The sequence below is a fragment of the Cyprinus carpio genome, chromosome A16, assembly GCF_018340385.1.
Source record: "Cyprinus carpio isolate SPL01 chromosome A16, ASM1834038v1, whole genome shotgun sequence".
NCBI classification, from domain to species: domain Eukaryota; kingdom Metazoa; phylum Chordata; class Actinopteri; order Cypriniformes; family Cyprinidae; genus Cyprinus; species Cyprinus carpio.
In genome coordinates, this window is record NC_056587.1 from 4,108,310 (window position 1) to 4,132,780 (window position 24,471).

Here is a 24,471-nt window from a genome sequence, read left to right on the forward strand (position 1 = left end):
ATATTTTAACTACAGTATTTTTCTTTGATTTTCCTCTGACTGCATCTGTCAAATGTAACACATCGGTGTGGCAAAGCTGAGGCTATTTGCGAAAATGTGCTTTGATGCGCTTGTTTGATAACTTGTGGTTAAAGCGCCACCCAGCGGTCAAAAGCTGCAAATGCATTTTGCGGCGGCGGCACTCGCGGAGGTAGAAAGCACACTCTGGTTGACCACCTACTGTACTCATTGTCAAAATCATACTCTAGATTTAATACTGTCGCATGGAATTGATGTTGATGGTGTTGAAATTATGCACCCAAGCGATAATATCTCAGATCATTATTTAGTTTTGTGCAAACTTCATATAGCTAAAACTGTAATTCTACTTCTTGTTACAAGTATGGTAGAACCATCCCTTCTACCAAAAAAGACTGCTTTGTAAGTAATCTTCCTGATGCATCCCAATTACTTATCCAAAACCTCAGAACAACTTGATGATGTAACAGAAACTATGGACTCTCTCTTTTCTAGCATTTTAAATACAAGTTGCTCCTTTACGCTTAAGGAAGGTCAAGGAAAACAATCTGACACCGTGATATAATGAGCACACTCACACCCTAAAGAGAGCAGCCCGCAAAATGGAGCACAACTTGAGGAAAACAAAACTATTGTATTTCGTATTGCTTGGCGGGAAAGTACACTTTCCTACAGAAAAGCACTAAAAACTGCTAGATCTGATTATTTTTCATCTCTTTTAGAAGAAAACAAACATAACCCCAGGTATTTATTCAATACAGTGGCTAAATTAACAAAAAAATAAAGCATAAACAAGTGTTGACATTTCTCAACATCACAGCAGTAATGACTTTATGAACTACTTCTAAGATCGATACTATTAGAGATAAAATTGTAACCCTGCAGCCGTCAGCCACTGTATCACATCAGACAGTGCACTATAGATCCCCTGAGGAACAGTTCCACTCATTCTCTACTATAGGAGAGGAAGAATTGTATAAACGTGTTAAATCATCTAAACCAACAACATGTATGTTAGACCCTATTACATCTAAGCTCCTAAAAGAGGTGCTTCCAGAAAACATAGATCCTCTTCTGACTATTGTTAATTCCTCATTGTCATTAGGATATGTCCCAAAATCCTTCAAACTGGCTGTTATTAAGCCTCTCATCAAAAAAAACACAACTTGACCCCAAAGAACTAGTTAATTATAGACCGATCTCGAATCTCCCTTTTCTGTCCAAGAAATGTAAATTAAAATGTAGTATCCTCACAATTATATTCCTTCTTAGAGAAAAATGGCATCTGTGAGGATTTCCAGTCAGGATTTAGAACATATCATAGTACTGAGACTGCTCTCCTTAGAGTTACAAATGATCTGCTATTAGTGCTATTGGATCTTAGTGCTGCGTTCAACACTATTGACCACAACATTCTTTTGCATAGACTAGAACATTTTGTTGGCATTAATGGAAGTGCAATAGCATGGTTTAAATCGTACTTATATGACCGCCATCAATTCGTAGCAGTGAATGAAGAGGTATCATATCGATCACAAGTGCAGTATGGAGTACCTCAAGGCTCAGTACTAGGGCCGTTACTCTTCACGCCTGTGTATCCTTGCTCATAGCTCCTCAGGAAGCCTCCTCACTCCTCGATCCATGCGGTGCAATTAGAGCATTGAGATGTCCTTCAATATGGCTGAGTTTGACTGGTTTCCGGGTCACAGGTTTCGAGGAAGGAGGGGCAAGGAAATGAGGAAGCATCAATTTGAGTATTGAGAAGCACCCTAGATGTGCGAAGTTAGTAAAGACATCCCAACAGACTAAAATAATCACAATTTTTGCATACTGATAATACTGGCCTTTATTAAACTTTATGAAACTATAACTAATATATATATATATATATATATATATATATATATATATATATATATAAAATTCAAATGAATCTATCAAACCATTTACACAAAAGTTAAACTATTGGATTGTCTTGGTTACTAACGTAGCCCTCACTCCCTAATGGAGGGAACTGAGATTTTATTTTTTTAATGACTCTCACTTGGGAGTCCAAATCACCTCTGAGTAGTATAAAACGGACATGCGGGTATATATATATATATATATATATATATATATATATATTATATATATATATATATAATATATATATATATATATATATACAGTATATAGTATATATAAGTTGGCTGACGTGCTCCACTCGTTCAGATTCATTTAGCATTCAGATTCAGATGAAAAAGAAACAAAAAAGTATTTTAAACATAACAGATGATAAGAAGAAGATCACATAATCACCTGTGAATGTGATACATTGCTTAGATAAGTTCCCCCCCATCTGAAAAAAATGCACTTTCAATTTCTTTTGTCTATTAATTATTATTTTATTTATTTGTATTTTTAAATGTCTTACATTGTATTATTTCCCCTGCACACGTTCAAAGGTATATTTGTTGTAATATACTGCTGCATATAGGGATGCACAATATTGGAATTTTGCCGATATCCGATATGCCGGTATTTTTCAAATCATTTTGGTTAACAGCCAGTGCTGATACAGATGTATTTACATTTACATTTACATTTAGTCATTTCCAAAGCAACTTACAAATGAGGACAATGGAAGCAATCAAAACCAACAAAAGAGCAATAATATGCAAGTGCTATAACAAGTCTCAGCATAATGCAGTACATGTAGCAAGGTTTTTTTTAATTTTTAATTATATAATAAAAAACAGAATAGAAAAAGAATAGAACAAGTTAGTGTTAAAGGCCTTTTTTTTTGCTTTTGTTAATTGTATAATAAATAAAAAGAAAACAAATAGATAGAATACAAAAAGATTAGAGAATCTAGTGTTTTTTTATAAAGAAAAAAAGCAGTAAATGAAAAGAGAGCAAGTCTAAAAGGGGCAAGTTTTTTTTTAAGAATAGAATTAAAATAGAGAGTGCTAGAGTTAGAGGGTCAAATAAAGATTGAAGGGGTGTGTTTTTAGCTGATATATAATTATAAATATATATTTCCTTTTGTTTGGAAACACCAACAAGTCTCTACTGTGCAGAGATTGTAAACTAATTATTTTTAATTAGTTTGGTGCAAACACTAGCTTATTAGAACTAAATAAATGTTGTTAAAGTTTTTTTATAATGAGAGTACATTGAAAGCTTGGAAAATATCTATAATAAAATCAATACCTAAAGCAAAAAAGCTGTAAAAATTATAAAAAAAAAAAATATAACACATCAATGAAAAAATCTGCATATATGAACTTATTTGATGTACATGTATCATGTTTGTCATTTTTGTTCATGTAAGCTATAGCTTCTGACCTTTAAATCAAAACAAACTTGTGATGTCGGTGCCGATAGCCTTGCGGTTAGTTCATAGACTTATGCCTTGTCCAAATACCCACACTTGCAGTCTTGACCACTTGAGAGCGCATGCGCGTGCGACAGGAAGTGAGTGCGCAAGAGTGTCCAGATTATAAAAACGCCAAAGCGCAATGCCCTTAACGCACACTAAACCCACACTATCTAGAAAACCGCTCCTAAGCGGTATTCAAGGCTTAGTGTATCCCATCATGCATCATGTTGTGGAAATAAATCATGAGACTTTTTGCTAAGATCGCGAGAGGTCACGGAAACCTTTCCAATATAAGTTAAATATTAATAATAATTAGATATTACATATAATTTGGTAGTAAAACAAAGTGCCACACGTTTTATTGGTGCAAAGGCTTTTTATCACTTAATAAGAAGCACCAGAAATTAAATGTCCCATCAGGTAATGAAAAGTTGTACATACACTTGTGTTCTTCATCCTCACTTGAACACTTGGGCAAAATACAGGAAATATGTCATATAAGTAGTCAAGTGATCAAGTGCAAAGACCGCAAGTGTGGGAATTTGGACAAGGCAATATAGTGAAGCTGCACTCATGGCAACCCAAGTTTGATTCCCACCTCAAGGTCCTTTGCTGCTCCACCCAATTCTTTCCTGTCAGCTCTCCACTATCCTCTCACATTAAAAGTCCATAAATATATATATGTTTAAAAAAACAACTTGTGATTTTATGGCATCAATAACTGCTTTATTTATTCAGAAACAAGTATCAATGTCATTTATGTATTTTACTTTTCATTTATTTTTATTACAAGCAGGCCTACAGCACTCCCTGAATAATTAAAACACCTTACAGGATGGGCATTAGGACCTGCGGGAGGCTTCTGCTGCACGCGTTAGTGACTGTTGACTATCGCACATCAGACGCGTCATTCTGTACCTGCATTTTCAGATTAAATGCTCAAAGCAGTGAATCTAATCACCATTCAGGCAAAAGTTTGCTTCAGGAATGACTGCATTGCTGACGTGATCTTATCGCTATCACACCCTGAGCTCATGTGAGCTATCCGTCTTATCAGCAAGGCGTATCCGCCACTAGACCTGGTGACGGACTTGGCCCCTCCAGCTCCGTTTCATTTATTTATTCACTTATTTATTATAACTCTATTATTATTGCCTGTATGATCGACATTCGGCTTTCAATATAGAAATTTACTAATAATCTTAAGACTAATAATCATGAATTCACTCCGCTATCCCTTAATCTCAGGAAAATGGCTTCATTATTCTTAAACGTATTGTACACTACAGTTCACAATGCAACAACAGTGTTTTGTTTTTAAAGGGATCATATGATGCTTCTAAAAAGAACATTATTTTGTGTATTTGGTGTAATGAAATGTGTTTATGTTGTTTAAGGTTAAAAACACATTATTTTCCACATACTGTACATTATTGTTTCTCCTCTATGCCCCGCCTTCTGAAATGCACCCATTTTTTACAAAGCTCATCGTTCCGAAAAGCGAGGTGTGCTCTGATTAGCCAGCTATCCAGCGCATTGTGATTGGCCGAATGCCTCAAGCGTGTGATGGAAATGTTACGCCTCTTAACATACTGTGATGCCCTGTCCGGCCGGAGCCACGAGACAAAACATAAAACCCATTATAAACGTGATATAAACATGATTTTCTAGTCGTGTCCTCTTTTGGAAGGGAAAAACAAAGTAGTTTTGCTTTCTCAACAAAAAAGCGTCACACACCTTGAGTGAGCCACGGCAGGCTTGAGTGAGCAGAGGCGGGCGGCTTGAGAACGGTGCGGCAGGAGGATTCTACGAAGGAGCATACTCCGCTTCGTCCACAGTGAAAGCCAATCTGGCGATCCACAGTGCAAACTTGATGTATTTCCTCAGCGACCAGCACGGATCAGCTCCAGGCATGACGAAGCGGATATCGTCCTCTTCTGGAAGGACAAACAAAGTAGTTTTGCTTTCACAGTGAAACACAGCGTCTATACGACATGGCGGTGGCAACAATAATACTACGACGAGAATAAAAGGTATGCCTTCTTTCTTTGCGTGAATATCTGGGTGGTGTTATGCAAATCTTCCCACATAGTGACGTAGAGATGTGGGGACGTGTTAGAATAAGCCGTTTCAGGGGGGCGTGGTTGACTCTTAACTTTTATAAAGAACATCTCTTTGGATTTGAAACTTAGTATTTGTAACTTTACAGATCTTCTTTATGCACCAAGAGCTTTTAATACTCCAAAGAGAAAAGAAAAATTGAAATCGTATCATATGACCCCTTTAATGAGAGACTGCTGTGTATCATTGTAATAATCCTAATTATATTTTTAGTTAGATTACTTGTGATTAATTATGTAAAATGAATTTTTGCATACTGCAGTCAATGCCCCAAATGTCAGTAAAACAAGCGTTAGGAAAGTGATATCATTGATCCTTTTTGTGTGCTTTTTATGTCTCCACTCAGCTTACAGATGTACAGTTTACAGGTTATACAGATGGTAGACAACCAAAATGTGTACTACTGCCGCCGCAGGGCCGCGGCGTTAACTGCAAATCAGTCGCGTGTTAAAATCATTCGCGAAACTACCGCCAGGTGGCGCAAAGGGACGGGTTGCGAACTGAATGTAATTGTAAAATGAAAGGAAGACGTTAAAACAACAATAACATTATAATATACATTATAACATCCTTAAAAGCCATTAAAAAATAGGATAGTCTTAGGCTACAGTCTACTCATCAAAAATTAAAAAAAAAAACCTTTACAAAAAAGCTCTTATGCATGCTATTGTTTTTAAACAGTCATTTTATATATATATACTTATACCAAGAATGAACCGAAATGAAAACATTTTAATCCGTATATACGGATTAAAATGTTTTCATTTCGGTTCATTCTTGGTTTAAAAATAATAATAATAATAATAATCTTCAGGTTCCATTTGCAGAGCGAAATGAGAATGGTCCAGCATTTACAAATAATTCTTATTAACTCTGTTATAATTCTTGATTTTTCAAAACTGCTAACACTTTGCATTTTTGAATTATGCCTTTACTGTGTGACCAATAATTGTGAATTGTGACTTTGATAGCGCTGGTGCCTCACGCGCACATATTCATTGGAAACAGCAGTCGTTCACCGAGCCATGCGGCGCGAGCAGCGGGCCACTTTGGCATAATTTTGCTAATTATGATTTTTTTTTTCGTTGATACTGAAACGTGTGAAATACAAAGCCTATTTTACCTAATGAATAAGAGTTTAGCTTCAAATGGGCAACATGTTTGGATTTGTCCCGAATGAGAGAGATAAGCCCAGCATAATGTATCGCTTTAAATTATTTTTAATTATTATTATTTATTTTTTTGTTTATAAGCCTACATGATTATATACTGCAATTATATTTATCCAATAGAATTATATATTTGTAATTCTTGTTCTGTTCTGATAAATTTGTTGAATTTAAAGGACTTGTTGTAAAGTGAAGGGAACTAAAAATGTCCTGTTGGTACATTAGCCTATAGCATTATTAGGCCTGCCGTTATTATTTCTGAATGTAATAAAATGCAACTCTCACAAACTTAATTTATTTTTTAGCGTGTTTTCGTGTATGTTTTTATCCAGATTTATTTTTATCATTGCATCTAAAAATGACTTTGTGCATCACATTCACTTCGTGAACAAACAAATATAACTTCAGATCCGCCTCCCGCGATGTTCAGCTGAGGACGATTTCAAAATGTTTGATATAAAGGTTGCTGTCACATTTTATACAGGAATTGTTCATTTAAAAAAAATAATAAAAAATCAAAAACTAAAATTATATTGTTAGTTTTATGCTAACATGCAATCAAGGTCTTCAGATACAATACAAGATACAAGTTCATTTAGCTTCATTTAACATGCACTGTGACATTTTACCGTTTCAACTTATAAACTCCTTGAGATTTTAAAGTCAGTTTAATAGTATTGAAGTTGAATCTCGAAAAAAAAATTTTTTAATTAAATTATTTCTATGAATTAATAAGTTAGCATTACTTTTTCATCATAGCATTTTTTACGAGCTGTATTCGTTTTCTGAAACCAAACACCCACTTTTTTCTTTTTTAAATCTATGAATTGCTCGCATATCTCCTACAACCTACAAATAAGGGCTAATAGAGGTTCTTTCTTTAATTATTTATTTATAATGTTTATTCTTGAAGAAAAATAAGTATTTATTCTTTAATATAATAAGGGACGATCCAAATATTTGTAATGTACAATAATATAGAGGCCTATATCTGCCTGCAGTTAAAAAAGTTATACTTGTTTTGATTCATCCATTTATGTAGGATACAATTAGCCTATTCTAAAAATAAAAATAAATAATGTCATAAAAAATGCCATCGGTCTGAATAAATTTTACCATTATAGAATTGGGGTAGTAATTTAGGAGGTTTAAATACAGTGAAATTACAAATGGCATTGGAGTTTAAAGCATGACAACTGAAGGTCTATGAAACATTTGATGCATTTTTTTTAACAATGGCACTTAAAGTTTTTTCAACTAAAATATTACTATTTCAACCCATATAGCCTGTGAATAAATAAATAAAATGCATACTTTTCAGTGAAAGAACACTGAGAGTGTAGGTTGCTTCTGGTGTTTGGATTTGTACTCCAAGTTTAAGGATAGCCTACACTAGTTGTATTTTTTTTTTTTTTTTTTTTACTCTCTATTTAACAGCATTAACTTACAATGAAATACGTCTTCCTTCAGGCAGACTGAATGTTTTCCTGCCTTGCTAAATGTTGGGTCAGTTAGCGCGAGTCCCGCACGCTGTGAAGCGGGAGCAGCTGACGGAGGACTCCGCTTGGTCTTAAAGCCTTCCGCAAACGCCTACGTTCACAAATAACAATGATTTTGGCAAAAATAATGATTAATTATTAATTGATAATTTGTTATTATTTTGGTCTAGTGAAAATAATAATATGGGCTGTGGGAAAATAATGAATAAAAAGAGTAGGGCTGATGTGAGTGCAGGCATGTTTCACCCCAGTAACATGAGAACACACCGTTCCTCACAGCCAAAAAACAGACAGAGTTTAGTTCAGCTGGAGGGGGCTGGGGTAGTTCTGTATAGCTTGTGGGGGTCGAGATAAAGGTGTGAATCTCTTGCTCTTTCATATGGACAGTCTTATGAGGGTTTCAAACTTGCAGAACAGGTTTTAGGACAACTTTAAAGAAAGGTTTGATCACTTCAAATGTTGACTACTGTATAGCGCAATAAAGTTTATTAGTTATTATAACTTAATTTTAGAGGAAGTTGCCTTAACTTAAAAATGGCCTAAAAAACATTAGGGCTGGGCGATAGGCCTATGGCCTAAAAAAAAATCCCCGATTTTTTTTCACAAAAAAATCCGATTTACAATTTAAATAGATCTTTTTTTTTTTGCCTCCCTACTTAAAATCAATATTCAAATGACAAAGAAATTGTTCAAACCAAGTTTAATATAAAATATATTATTTTTTAATACTAGCCCATCATACATCTAACCATCCACTCGGCGTTAAGAGCTGTTCAGATTAAAACTGGCAGCTCCGCAGTGAGTCAGTGTCATGGACGGAGGACAGACCAAGTGTAGGCCTAAATCAGTTTTCTAGTCTATATTTTCTTCTCGTTATGCCGCTGGTTTAGGTTATGTATTTATTTTTATTTCTTATATCAATTATTTGTAAATATAGCAGACACTGTCTAAACCGTGTCTACACTGGACGGCCTTGTTCATATAGGGCGAAACATCTCTCTCACTCGGCAGTACAGTAGGCCCTGTGAGCGGAGTGGAGCAGCAACAATTTCCCTCCGCGCTCCGAGCATTTAATAATCACTCTGCTCAGCGTTCATTGATACCAGAAACACTTCTCCGCCTTCACTCCGTGGCTAAAGTTGAAATGTTATGTTCATAATAGCTTATAAAAATTAAATAAAAATAAATAAATAAATTACAGGAGAGTTTCAAAGGGGAGTAGGCTATTGTGTGCAAACTTTTTTTCCTACCAAACGCCAAACTAATAAAATTGTCAGCATTAAAAGGTATTATTGCTGCTTTATGCTGTGCAAATTTTGTTTGTGATGAAAATAACAGTTTACATTTTCGTCAGTTATTTTATCTACAGATCGATGCATTTCTTACAGATTTCTGCTCATTCAAAATCAGATACAGATGAAGTAGACTACTGTAAAATTACATTTGTTTGAATGCATTATTGCGACAGCGATTACGTGTGAATGTGCTGTATCTGTTTAAATCACGCTTTAACCCGAAAATAATCAGTAAAAGGAAGACAAATTCCTTTAGAACTAGCCTGTAACATCCCACTTGACTATTGCCGTCATTATAGTCTTCTGATCGGAGAGATTATATCAAGATATAGCTAAATATGTATATAATGTGAATTCTTGCTAAATATGAAGTTATATTACGGGCTGTTGGCATGAATTGTACTCGTGATGGAGCAGTGCTGGAGCGAGTGAAAACCACGACGCTCCGACTTTTAAAAAATGCGCTCCTCTTCAGTCAGAATCACTCCGCTCCGCTCATACTCTGCTCGGCAGCGTGTCTCAGACGCGCGAGGGGAGCTTGAGCCCAATCATTCTCAAAACATAAAATACTTATTTTATTTCAATTTTCGTGTTTTGTGTTTCAGAGGAAAAATCAGTGTTAAGGCATCTCTCCATTACAGACCGTTCTGAAAGAAGAATTTATGCAAACGCGTATAAAATTCTTTAAAAACTTTAACAGAGATGTCTAGAGGGTATTTAATAGGTCTGCTTCCCACGTAAGATTTTTCTAGTTATAGTCGTTCATTTGTCATTATTCAACTAATCACAGGTTTATATTAAATTTACAACTATAATCCAGCCTTACTATATTCCACGCTCAAGAACATGCATTAAGTTCGTCACAAAGCACAGGCAGAAGTAGCCTAATAATTATGAAAAAGGAGACATTTTTAATTATTTATTAATATACAAGTGTTTTCTGTCGGCTGCAAGATGAAATTCACAGTGCTGACTCTATCCACATGGACGCGCCTTTAAACAGAAATACACTTTCACTTGGGCTTATTTGCTTCGTTAGATTAAAATACACAAATGTTAGTTCTGTTAGATTAATGCTTTTCATTTTGAATTGATTCGTTTAAAATACATTTCAAGCTTTCTGTAGATATATTTCTCATGTATGTGAGATGCCACAATTTTCAGTTATTTCATTATTAGGAAAAAAATCACGTGATCGAGAAGGCGCCTCCCTGTCAAGCGCATTAATAATTTTTGCACAAACACTTGAATATAAATAATAATTCACATTTTGCATATGCATTACAAAGTTAATAATTTTTTTACATGCAATTATCCAAAATAAAAACCAAACAAGATTTGTAATGAAGATAAAATATTTAGACAAATAAGAATAAATGCTGCACGTGCACTCAGCATCATGCGCAGAGCAAATCTTGCACTGATATTTTACGGAATATTATACAAACCTGCATTTAAATGCGGCTGCAATTTATTTATTTTTACTTAAATTATATGAAAGCAAGTAAAGAAGACTCCATTTAAAATCACTGAAGTTGTCAATTAATGAAGCTCTTTTTTTTTTTTTTTTTTTACATCGTGTGTACTTTGTTGATAAGTGAGGACGTTTTATTAACCCGTCCATTCTTTAGATTTGCAATGATTTAGTTAAATCGTGCAGGTTTAATTTATTCGTTTCTTGTTTTAATTAGGCCTAAATAATGGGAACGAAATTATACAGTGCCTTACGTTTTACTAAAAAAAAGAAAATAATTTATAAAACACGCAAGCCTAGCTCACAATAGGCTACCACTTTTAATGCTCCGATGCAAAGTAAACCACATTTTCTTTTTAATAATTGTAACACATAATTCATATTATATAAATAATACTGCACACTATTTAAATGTGTCAAATCTAAAATATGGTGTAGAAAAAAATATAAGCACAGGCTCATAGGCTTTACATTTATCCTGCTTGAATTCGTTCTAAGAAACGCACATATCTTCATAAGGACTAAACTTTCATCTGTGAATATTAAATAGTTTTTCTTTCATTTTCCCCGACTGCAGTCAAATATAACACTTCGGTGAGGCAAAGCTGACGTCTATTTGCGAAAATGTGCTTTGATGCGCTTGTTTGAAAACTTGAGATTAAAGCGCCACTCAGCGGTCAAAAGCTGCAAATGCAGGAATTTTTTCCTGATTATGAAATAACTTAAAACTGGGGTGTCTCACATAAATGAGAAATATCTACAGAGAGCTTGAAATGTCTACTTTCAAACGAACCAATTCAATACTCCCTGATTATGTAATCTGTGAAGGTTGCATTTCTCTCGAAAGGCATCATGAATTTCATCTTGCAGCCGACAAGAAAATATTAGTTTATTAATAAATAATTAAAATGTCTCCCTTTTCACAATTATTAGGCTACTTCTGCCTGTGCTTTGTGGCAAACTTAATGCATGTGCTTGAGCGCGGAATATATTAAGACTCATTAAGGATTAGACTGTGTTAATTTAATATAAACGTGCAATTAGTTGAATAATGATTTAAATAAATAACTAGTAACTAGAAAAATCATACGTGGGGGGGGGGGGGGGGGGACCTATTAACCCTCTGGGGCCTGGATGTTTTGGGGGCCTAGAGAAGTTTTGAAATGCCCTGATATTTGTGTTTTTTCAGTTGCTTATAAAAAATATAAATGGTTAAAGTCTAATAACACTAATCAGCACAAACTGGGCTACAATAATATGTGAGCAGCATGTATGTACATGATTGTGTTTTTGAGAAAGCGACGTTTATGCGTGGTTAGTGAAAAACTAAAATTGAAGTCACTGAAATAAGGTCATAAAACACCTAGAGAACATTTGTTCACAAGACTTTTAAGAACAGATTTTGAAGCCTTAGAGTTTTTGATTCAAAATTATGTGAAAATCATCTTGATTACTCGCTCACAGAAAACAATATATTGATTTAAATTTTTTAAGAAATGCCGGACAGTGATAGAGGCTACGATAGGCCAGAGAGTGATAGAGGCCGGATAGGCCATACTGAGAGTTAGGCCACGATAGGCCACAGAAAAGGCCCCAGCGAGCCACAGAAGATGGAACGGCCCCGATAGGCCTTAAAGAAATGCCACAATGGCCACGGAGAAAAAGCCTAGTTAGGCCACAGATGGAGATGTCCAGATGGGCCATAGTGAGAAAGCCAAGAGACCGTAGAATGAAATGCCTCAGTAGACACAGTGAGGAAGGCCATGTAAAAAGACCACGGTGGGAACACCACGAGATGGGTAACAGAGGGGAAGGCCACGAAAGACAGGCCACATAAAGAAAGGCCAAGTTAAGCTGCAGTAAACCATAAAGGGTTGTTGGGAGTAATATGAAGAGGTATTGTACCACCACCAGTAATTGCATATAGATAACCTTGAGGAGAGCTTGATATTCTTTGAGATGGTTTGTGGTTCAGGTCTAATGTGGAGGATGACCGTCTTCCCAGTAGCTTGATATCTGATGTTTGAACTCCACGTTCAACAGCAGTAGTGGCCGGTGTATAGAAGCGGTGACAGACCGCAGCTTCTAAAGCTGACCAAATAGAGCTGAACCAGCCGCAGAGAGAAAGGCCTTGATAGGCCATGAGATAAAGGCTACAGAAGGCTGCGAGAGGCGGTGAAAGAGTAGATGTAATGAATAGGTGTGACATCACCACCAGTATTTGCTTAATTTACCTTAAACTTACAGCATTACATTTTAGCAAAATGCATACACATTACAAGAGAATGACTGTATGAGCTATCTAACAACAGGCCAGATTATGCCATTTAACACAAAGATGGCGTAGTTCATGTAATAAGAAAAGCCATCACAGGCCAATTTTGAGAATTATATTACAATAACAGACAGTTAGGTAAACAATAATAGTCACTTACCTGAAGGTCAAAATGAGCCTAATTGATCAAAGGCTGCTATAGGGTGAGTAATGTGAAGCCTTGATAGGGCATGTAAAGTGAAGGCCCGACGGGCTCTAATTACATTGATAGCCTGCATACGTCTCTATAAACTATGTGATGTGAAAGCCTTGTGTGTAGATGACCATGATAGGCCATTGTATGTGAAAAACCGTGATAGACTGGACATGAGGAGCATGTGAGAAGTAACCACCACCAGTAGTTTGCTAAGAGTATTATACTGTACCTTGAGTATTACGTGAAATAGTTTAGAGTCTAATCTTGACGAAAATCCGATGAGGACGATCATGAGGACCGCTTGATGGCAGATTATGGGAATATTCTAAACCACTGCATTGAGTAAGAGAGGCCATTAGTTTAGATTAAATGATAGAGGTAGAATTAGGGTTCTAGCAGCGACTTAAGAGCATATACACTGATACATAAACATTATTTAGGCTAGACTCCTGCGCACACTTGATAACTTGAACTTAAAGTCTGCATGAAATCCAAATTGACTTTACTAGCGCACATTGCTAGTCTTGATGTAAACAATTAATCAAATTGTTTGTCTTCGTAATCTTTAATCAAAATCTGAAGATTTGCTTCCACTCTGAATTAGCGTTCCTTCTCTGATGACGTCAGTTTGACGGCTTGGGCAGAATATCCTTAAACACACCCCTCCAGCCGTTAGTTTGCTATGAGTGAGAGACAGAGACCAGGGGCCCGTTCCTCGTCCGTCGCTTATTACATCCGAGATCAAATGACACATCCAAGATGATATCATCGTGCTAATCATGATCCGGCTAATTGGGTTCTTCGAACACACCTGTTGTGTATGATTAGTATCGCTGGATTGAGTTATCTGAGATAATTGCGCGTTCATAAGTTGGCTTAAAAGGGGATATGTATCGATAGTAGAAACATTGATCAGCAACGCTGCTATTGGCTGTTCAGCATTGCCAAAGAACGTGCCCCAATTTTTTCTCCCAAGCAGAACAAGAGCTTTTAATGGAAGGTTATGCCGAATTCGAGTCGTTAATTAAAACGACAGGGAACACCTCAAAGTCTGCAAAAGCCAGGAGAGAGGGCTGGCAAAAAGTAGCAGACAAATTAAATGCGTAAGTGCTGTCCATAGTAGATGTTTCTATCATTTTCTACAGTATGTGTTTTTGCATTTTAATAATTCAATATTTACTTTCTTTAATGTCAGAGCCACCACTGGACCGACTAGAACATGGGAACAAGTAAAAGTGAAATACAAGAATATTCTACAAAATGGTAGCCTTTAATTCATACTGTCTTTATTTTAAAAAGCCACTTTTTTTTCTTCTTTTTAAAAGCCACTGTTTAATGATGTGTTTGTCTATTTATAACAGCCACCAAGAAAAAGGCTGAAAAAAAAAAAAACAGGTGGTGGTCCTGCACCACCACAATACCCCAGCAGAGGAGCTGGCCCTTGGATTGAATGAAAACTGAACCATTGTGGAGGGCATCCCTGGGGGCAGCTCTTCCTCAGACCCAAAGACAGGTAGCAGCAACACCTTCATTACTGGTAGGCTAAATCAGCTTTTTAATTCTCTTAGTACACTGTAAAATGATTTGTTGCTGCATTAAATGAAGTATAATCCAAATGGCTGGTACAGTCATTTCAACTCTTTGTGGAAAGTGAAAAACTTCTAAAACTTTTAGTTAATACAAAATATGTTGCCATGAGTTATTGATCACATTATATCAATGACAATCCCCCACCCCCCTCTTTTTTGCAGTTTTACATAATACACCAACACTTTTACCTGTTCCCATGCAATGTGGGTGGCAGAAGCATATGCAGTAAGTTGTGTATTTTTTCTAACTTGCATAAAGGGAAGAAAGTGCAACACTCTGTGTAATACCCATTTATTTCCATTGCACAGGACAGTGAAGAAACCCTCTCAGAAGACTGTCCTTTGGGAGGAAGAACCTGTAAGTGCATAAATACCTTTACACTAATCTGTATATAGCCTACTTGTGTACCTATTCTTTCTGTCTGCAATTTGAGTTGCAGGAGTCCACACCTAGAGAAAGGCCTACAGAAAGGCTTGCAGAAGAGTCTGCACAAAGAACTAATACAGAGGTGGACAGTGTTGTACTTTTACTTTTTATTTTTGTTGCATGAGGCATGGTTTGAATTTTTTTTTTTTTCTTTTACAAAATGACAGGGTGACATCCGTTCCCTCTATAAACGGCATCTTCAACAAAAAATTGAGTATTTTGAGCTGAAAAAACGCAAATTAAGAGGAGAAATTGAACTTGACAACTTGAAAAAGAGAAAAATTGCTCTAGAGATAGAGTTGCTTCAAAAGGACCTTCAGAGTAAGTGCTAATACACCATTTGACACATAGTTTATGTAAAGTCACCAATACTTCTATCTCTAATTGCAGGCAAAAGATGACTTGCTGGCTTTTTCTTTATAAAGAATTGTTTAAATAAAAACTCTGGGAACTAAGCATATTTGTCGTTTTTTTATTACACATTCAAAAAATGGTGTTCCACAATTCTGTCCCGTGCAGCTCTGCCACTAGGTTGGTCCAAGTGCACTGGCTGGAGGTCATCATCAGGCTGCACACCCACCACAGGGATCCTCTCCTTTCTGATAGTGGCGATGTTATGCAATATGGCACATGCAACAATTATGTCACAGGCCCTGTCAGGTGCAACCCTCAGACTTTTCAGACACTGAAATCTTTCCTTTAGTTGCCCAAAGGTCATTTCAATGCGTGCCCTTGTCCTGGCTAGAGCTGCATTGTAACGGGTTTGTGGTCCAGGGTTCGGGTCAGGGAAGGGCGTCATAAAATACTGCCTGCAGGCATAGCCCCTGTCTCCAAGCAGGATCCCATCAAAATCCCCTGTATAATGGAAAAATGCAGTTTTGTTAGGCTCAGCATAAGTGTGTGTGTAATACTGTGAGCTTGACATTTATGTTCCCTTACCACGTTCAAATAATGTGCATAAATGTGACCCTCTGAAAATTCTTGAGTCATGCACTGATCCTGGCTATTTTGCTTCCACATTTGTAATATGGAACATAGAGTCACACACCATCTGTGAGGTTTTAGTCAGTCAACTGCATACTTTTTGATTTCATTCCTTTTTTTTAATGTAATAAATTACTAATCTGGAATATTATAAATTGTAATAGTAACTTACCTGCACATTTACACTGTGAACCCCCTTTCGGTTCACAAAATCAAAATCATTTGGGCCAGGTGGGGCCTTTATGGGGATGTGTGTGCAGTCTATGGCACCAATCACGTTAGGGAAGCCTGAATGACACATACTGTTAGTCATACTTTTTGGCATGGTCATGATTGCATGTCATTAACGATTATAAATGTACCTGCAATAGCGAAAAAAATTCTGCTTTACAACCTGGGGTCTTAAGTGGCTTGGGAATACCACAAAAACCCCTAAAAACTGCTTGAGTGCCAGGTAAACTTTGCGAATGGCACGACAGACAGCACTTTTCACTAAGTTCTCTGCGTCTCCAATAGTATAAAGGAAAGTGCCACTCGCAAAGAATCTCAGGGCAATGCACACAGTCTGTGCAGTTTTCAAAGCCCGACTCCTCCGTGTTGAACACTTAATGTGTGGTTTCCAACAAATTCATGATGTAAATGACACCCTCACGAGGAGAAAAACGGTATCTCTCAACAATTACACTTTTCGCGCTGGGCTAAAAGGATCCTGTCTATCCCGCAATACCCGTTAATTTGAAAAAGCTCTGCGAATTATTCTCGCACCTTCCGCAACAGGTTGCTCGCGTAAAAACGGACAAGACATGGCTGCGACAGACTTCCCCATCTCCTCTGCTTATAAAGCCTCAATCTAATCCTGTTTACATGAAATAAGCCTGCAACCGAACAGGTTTGAGCTTACGGACCTGTTGCTATGACAGCAAGTCTAGGATGAGCTTCGAAGAACTAAACGATCCAAGATCATGCCAAATCGTCAACAATCAAATCCAGCTAACTGAGTTAGCGACGTACGAAGAACGGGCCCCAGGAGCTCAAACAAAACCATGCCCTCTATTCAATATTCCGTTTCAGCTGGAAATATGTCACTACACTGAAATAGAGCCAGCAGCACCTTCCGGTTCACGTGGACTTTAAGATGCCTGCGGAGCATTGAGCTGAATCTTACCTAGAACTCAAATGGAATAGGACCACGTATACATCAGATTGATAGAGCCTGCTTTCATAATAGCACAAGTCCAAAGAGTGAGCTGTGTAAAGATGAGGTGAGAGCCACGGTTCTCTGCATCTGCAGCCATGGAATCTAAATGATTGCATTGTAATAAAATGCCAAGGTTAGTAAGATGATCAAATAAAGTAATTAAGTTTTATGCAGAAAGCGTAAAAACACACAAGCATAAATATCAGAACTCTAAAACAGAACTATTCTCTGGCTTAACTCCCACAAAAGCTTGATAGACTCCATTTATCCAAGTGGGAACCCCGACGAGTGAACCTTCAAAGAAACCAGATCGCATGAAATACAAGTTAAAGAATATTAGTAATGTATGGAACTAGGAGGATAGAAAAATTAATCTTGATACATTACCCTTGCAGAAGGATAAGAACACTTTACATTTAACAACGATGCCTTACTAGCCAATTAAACTTCATTAGCTATTGTAAAAGAAAGTCCTTACACAAAGATTTTTGGAGAACTTTAAAGCAGATGTTATGAGTGAGCATACACTGTCCAGGACATTAAAGTCATAGAGCAGAAACTAAATTTTAACAGAATAGTAGTAATTATAATCTCCAAGTCCAAACATTGACAAAGTTTAGGAGAAAGTCCAGAGAGGAAGTTATCTATAGATAGGAAGTACATAAAAACATCAGACTATAGAAAGGCCTCGATGAGTACAAGTTCCTAGATGGAATACTTTAATGTTCACCACACAGAAAGAGTGCCAGCTAGTTATTTATTAGAGCAAACTAATGCCACATAGCTAAGCTAGAGCTAATCGCCTTAAATTTGTCCTGAGAATAGGAAAAGAATAACAGATTAGACAAAAGTATGATGAAATGCTTAGTTAGTCAATATATTGTTTATTAGGAAAACTTTAGTGTTTGAGCATGTAAGAAAACGTGTCCATTTACGTTCATGCTCTTATTCAGAGGACGCTCGTGCAGAAATAGACAGCGAGGACCTCTTTGCAGAAATGGTCTACGCAACAGGTGAGACTGAAGTCGTAATACTTACCCCATTCCAGTACAAGGCATTCAGGAATTGTTGTAGAGATAGACGAAAATGTACGGTGGCCTGGTAGTGCACAACACAACGACATTAAAAAAGCAAACATAAGCTCACAACACGACATTATGCCACAACACAACGGAAATGCTCCCGACCACTAGGGGCAGTGTTGACAGTTGAACACCAATATTTCCTCGAGACGCCACTAGAAATTCTCAAAGGATTAATATGTGTAACTTAATATGTGTAATCAATTTTTAAATGAAAAACATGTTTTTTTTAATGTTTTGATATCCTGGTAAGCTTAATGTATCGATTCATGCATTGAGCAGAAAATAAATCAATAATATTTTCAATTTGGACAGTTTAGCTCTGCTCTTGTACACAATGGACTCTATGCACAGCAATTGCTCTTTCCGTAGAGCTTTCAAAATGACAAGAGGACAAGATGATTTTTCATTTTACAAGAACTTCCCCGGATTACTGTAAATGAATTTCATGATACGGAGAAGGGCATCAAACGTTTCAAACTCGGCTTTAAACTCGGTCCACCTCAGCTTTTTATAACTCGTAAAAGACAGCAGAAATAACAGCAGGGCTCCCGGTAATCCACGTTTATTTGCGGCTGTGACAGGAACTTCTTCACTTGATATGAAGTATTTTAAATACTGTTGCCATTTTTAGATTGTCATGTATTGTGATAAACCATAAAGGCCCGTTCACACCATAACTATAAAGATAACAATAAAGATATAGTTTTAAAAATCGTTTTCAGTATTAAAAAAAATAGCAGAGTATACACCACAAGCTATAATGATAAAGACACAGAGAAACAATATAGTTGGAATCACTTTCAGAACTTTTTTTTTCCAGCTGATTAAAAACATTGACAGCCAATCAGAATCATGCTAAAACGAGCTCGAGAATTTAAAGCAGCAGACGAGCGTGCGCTTAGAATAAACAGATTATCGTTCGCTGGTGTGGACGCTATCGTTATCTTAATAGTTATCATTCTTTGTGTGAACGGGGCTGTAGTCTGACTGTTTCTGGCAGTTATTGTTTTATTTTCAGTTTTTATTATCTGTAACCTAAAGCTTGAATTAATTGTAAACATTTAATATAGCAGTTTTCCAGTGATCCCTAACACAAACATGATGAAGCTATTCAGTAAAAAGCAAACAAGATCAGAAAAGGTTAAGAGGGATAGGGATGTGTGTGTGTGTGTGTGTGTGTGCGCACTTTGGATGGGTTAAATGCAGAGCACCAATTCTGAGTATGGGTCACCATACTTGGCTGTATGTCACGTCACTTCACTTTAAAATATTACTTTTTTCTTTAGTCTATTGGCATGCTTGTAACATTATATAGAATATGAATTATTCTTCATAATTTATTTTAAATATAGTAACAATTTAAAATGCAACTGAAAGTAATTCAAAATGTATGTGAAATCAATTAAATATGTAACCCAATGTAATTATCTTCACAGACTGTTTTAAAGGACTCCCATCTATGCTGTTGCAGCACTGTAGCAGACAGAACACTATTCAGAACTGAGAATCAGTGCAGTTCCTCCTGTACAGAGCTGCACTGAATGGAGCAGAGCTGGCACAAACCTAGAACAATGGTAAGTAAGAGAATTATCAAATTCTTTAATGAATGACATAATTAATAAACTTTGATTAATAATATTAACATGCCCCATTGGTATAAATATTGGTCAATTTACACTATACTTTTAGTTTTCATCTCAGGAGAATGTTTACAGTGATTTCACCAGTGATCTGCCTGACCTATCAGTCCTCCAAGTGGCAGAAGTGTTATACATAGTAACATACCATTACACTATCACAGTTATTAGTATTTGTATTTTACATAACTATTACACTGTATCAAAGTTTTACAATTTTTGTGTGGATATTTACGTTTACATTACACTGGTGAGCAAGAAACCATATTAAAGTTACATATATTTGCATTTACATAATATTTAATTAACATTTTATATTGTAGTCTGTACAAATAAAACCAAATGAATCCATCCCAAGTGTTTTGTGTAAGGCCAGCTCTCTCTGTGGAAGACCGACTGGAAGGTGGACCATGAAGAGGAGGAACTCATCGAAGGGCTGCAGAGACTGACACTGTCAAAATACATTTTAAATAACTATGATACATGCATGTAACGTGTGCTTCAACAAATGAAAATAAATGTAACATTTTCTTTCTCTGTCACAAACAATACAATATCAGTATTTACCATTGCACTGCTTGTTATTCCAACTTCTCTCCTCGCTGTAGCTGTCCTTGCTCTGAACACATGAACCATGTGGAATGCAGGTTCATAAAAGGCCATTAAATGGTTCTACTTCTCAAATCTAGATTGGATGAGACATGTTTTCATTCAGAAAATACACACCAAACAATGTAAAAAGTAAGTTTTTGCCTACACTGAACCTGAAGGATACTTTAAAAATGTATAATGTATTGACATACAAGTAAAGAAAAAAAAATTTTAGCTGGGATTTTAGCTTATTCTCCCTTGTGTCATTCTAAACTGTTATGAATTTTTTCTGTGGGGTCTATCTAATAGCTGACTGACAGTAGCATTATTTACAACTGTATGCCAATGAAGAAGGCAAGCCATATGAGTTTACAATGACATAATGGTGAGTATAGACCAATTTCAGTGTTTGCAAACAGTTATGACGTTTTTTTGTGGGCGGAGCCTATCTGGTGTCAGAAAATAACAGTTTTAACATAGCAGTCTATTCAAGCCATGGAATAAAATAAAAATAAAAAATTATTTTGAGTTTATATTTCAAAATTCTGACTTTTTTCTTGTAATTCCGAGATTATATCTCACAATTCTGGTAAGAAAAATCAACTCGTCATTCTTTCTTTTTTTTAGTTTATAATCCCACACTTTCTGGCTTTTTTTCCCTCAGAATTGACAAACTCGCAATTGTTGACTTGAATAAAGTTACAAAGTCCGAACTAGGAGATATAAACTTGCATTTGCAATAAAAAAAGTCAGAATTGTGAGATAAAATAGGTAAATGTTACAGGTTTAAATAGTATTTCATGTATGTATTTCAACTGTAGGGCCAATACAATATGTCCCCTATATGAATATTATATAGACCTATTGTTTGAATCAAATTTATGCTTTAAAATAGGGTAATCATAGCAGGTTTCAGCCATAGTCTGCCCGTTTAAAAGTCTGCTTTTAGATGCCTTCAAATGGTGTCTTTGATGACAGTATTATATAAAAATGATTTGCATTCCGATTCTGACATCCAAAGGCACAACAATACATTTTTTCTCTTATTCCATGGATTTTACAGAAGTGATATTAAAAAATCCTTACATCTAACGTTACTACTCTGAATCCACTTATTGTGAGTTTCTTCATCCAGGGGAGAAGTGTGAAAAATCTTTGAGGAGCCTCACAAAACGGGACAACAGCAATAGCTGTGTAAACCACTCACAGATGTTTATGGAACTCTTCATTAAATAATTATATTACTGTGGTATACTTAATTTGTTATATTATAGCAATATGTATAAATAAATATACAAATATTATTTTATAATCATCATTTATTGACAAAAGATTACGGCTGGTAATGCACTCACACGGCAGAATACAGAGTGGAACCTTTATGGGCCCTGAGATTTCACAGGAAATACGTAGGCTGTGTGCCGTGCATAGAGTATATTGCACATTTCTGCAAACCAACTGCCCCGTAGTGGTCGGGAGCATTTCCGTTGTGTTGTGAGCTTAATGTCATTGTGTTGTGAGCTTAATGTCGTTGTGTTGTAAGAATGTCATTGTGTTGTGAGCTTAATGTCGTTGTGTTTGTGAGCTTAATGTCATTGTGTTGTGAGCTTAATGGTCATTGTGTTGTTAGCTTAAATGTCGTTGTGTTGTTAGATTAATGTGGTTGTGTTGTGAGCTTAATGTCGTTGTGTTGTTAGCTTAATGTCATTGTGTTGTGAGGCTTAATGTCATTGTGTTGTGAGCTTAATGTCATTGTGTTGTGAGAATGTTCATTGTGTTGTGAGGAATGTCATTTGTGTTTGTTGAGCTTAATGTCATTGTGGTTGTTAGCTTAATGCGTTTGTTTGTGAGCTTAATGTCGTTGTGTTTGTGAGCTTAATGTCCGTTGTGTTGTGAAGTTAAAAAAGAGTTGTTCCAAACATCGAATGTATTAGTTTGATCAACAATCTTAATTATGCAGTGCTAGTCTGCTAGATAAACAATCACGCAACACCAAGCGCTTTATCTTAAACGTGTGAATAAATAACTTTGCAGAGAATAAAATTTATGCCCAAGCACCACAAGTGCATACAACAAAAATTATACTAATAATTGTGTAGGCTGATGAAGTGATGAAGGCGAGATGCCGAAGGAGACCGGCAGTTTTAACACTGTTGCTGTGGGTTGCTTTTCATGTCCTCGGGTTGAAGCGACCCCAATAATGTGATATTTAGCACCTGGAATGTACTTTACCAAGGGAAACCCCTCTCGAAACCACAGTTGGGCCTAGTTTTGAGTAGCAATTAAGCCGGTTTTGTTGAGAAAACCTAGCAACCCTGGAAAGCACTTTGGGAACTCCATCAATGTTTCCACGTCACTCTGCCCGAAAAAAACTCTGAAGCCTGCCCCTTATCATCCAACACTACCAAACAGCCGCCAAATGTTCACTGCGACACCAGAGCAATGCAACAGCAATCTAGTGTGTGCATCTTGAGAGGAATGTCAAACTCGTAATGTAGTTTGCAGGAGACAAATTACTGATTCTCTTGAAATGAAATAAGCAGAAGCGAGAAAAGCGGTAATTTTTTTAGTTTTTTTTTTATTTTTTTTCAGAAAAAAACAGAAAGAAAAAAAAAATCCAAGAGATTTTTGGCTGCGATTTTTATGTTTTTTAGTTCATAAGTAAACGGATAAACCACTCGAAATTTGTTTCCCCCTTGTGGGCATCATGACTCGCCCCTTCCCGCTGATTGGTCAACCAAATATGAGCCTGTGACAACATCCTCTGTTCGTTCACCAAAATAATAGCCCTCTTCTTGCTATATCAATATACTATACTGTCTTTCTTCTGTGCAATCTAATGCGTTTCACAGAAATATTTATTTCAGAAATATTTAAATTAAAAGGATAGCCTGTGGTAAATTTCATTAATTATTTAGTCACTGAAGTCTGTTTTTAAGCTTTCATTGTGTTTTTAAAATGTAAGTGCCTCTACATCTGTTAGACAGCCAAAGCGACAGACAGCGTTTGTATGCTATGCTCAGCAGGGATGGATTATGTACTTGCAAAAGGCCTGGGGCCAATTATCTCCAAGGCCCCCCACCCCACCCCACCCCACCATCCAACCCCCCCTGCTTCTTCACGCGCATTCCGTCAGTAGCCTTATAAAAAGTGGAAGTTTCGAACATGAAATATTCAAATAATTATTACTCCGCGGTCAAATGGCTGCTCTACCCCTGCCATTGTACAGGGTTTACAGATTCAATATAGGGCTAATACAATTTCTGATATTTTTCTCTCTACAAGTCTAATAGCTACAACGAATAATCAACAGTGCTGCAAATTGAGGCATCTGAAACACATCTTTAATGAATTAACTGTCAAATATACACATATTTAATGCATCATGAATCCAAAAAATATTTGCTACTAAACAATTCTGTGACAAACATCACATGTAAAGTTTAAACATCAGATCATCACATAAGAAGATGCAATTTAAGAAAACACACTTAGGCTACAAACATTATTTTGGCAGGCCCTGACAATTATACAAACCAGCATGGCTAC

At 36.3% G+C, this 24,471-nt stretch overlaps 1 long non-coding RNA gene across 1 annotated transcript; it reads right to left on the reverse strand.

The window, feature by feature from the left end:
* Positions 1-15,931: 15,931 nt before the first annotated feature.
* On the reverse strand, positions 15,932-17,009 carry LOC109049889. The gene is made up of 3 exons (XR_006162064.1): positions 16,584-17,009; positions 16,367-16,478; positions 15,932-16,282 (listed from the first exon to the last, which is right to left on the reverse strand). It is a non-coding gene; the product is annotated as an uncharacterized LOC109049889 (long non-coding RNA).
* Between the last annotated feature and the right edge of the window lie 7,462 nt (positions 17,010-24,471).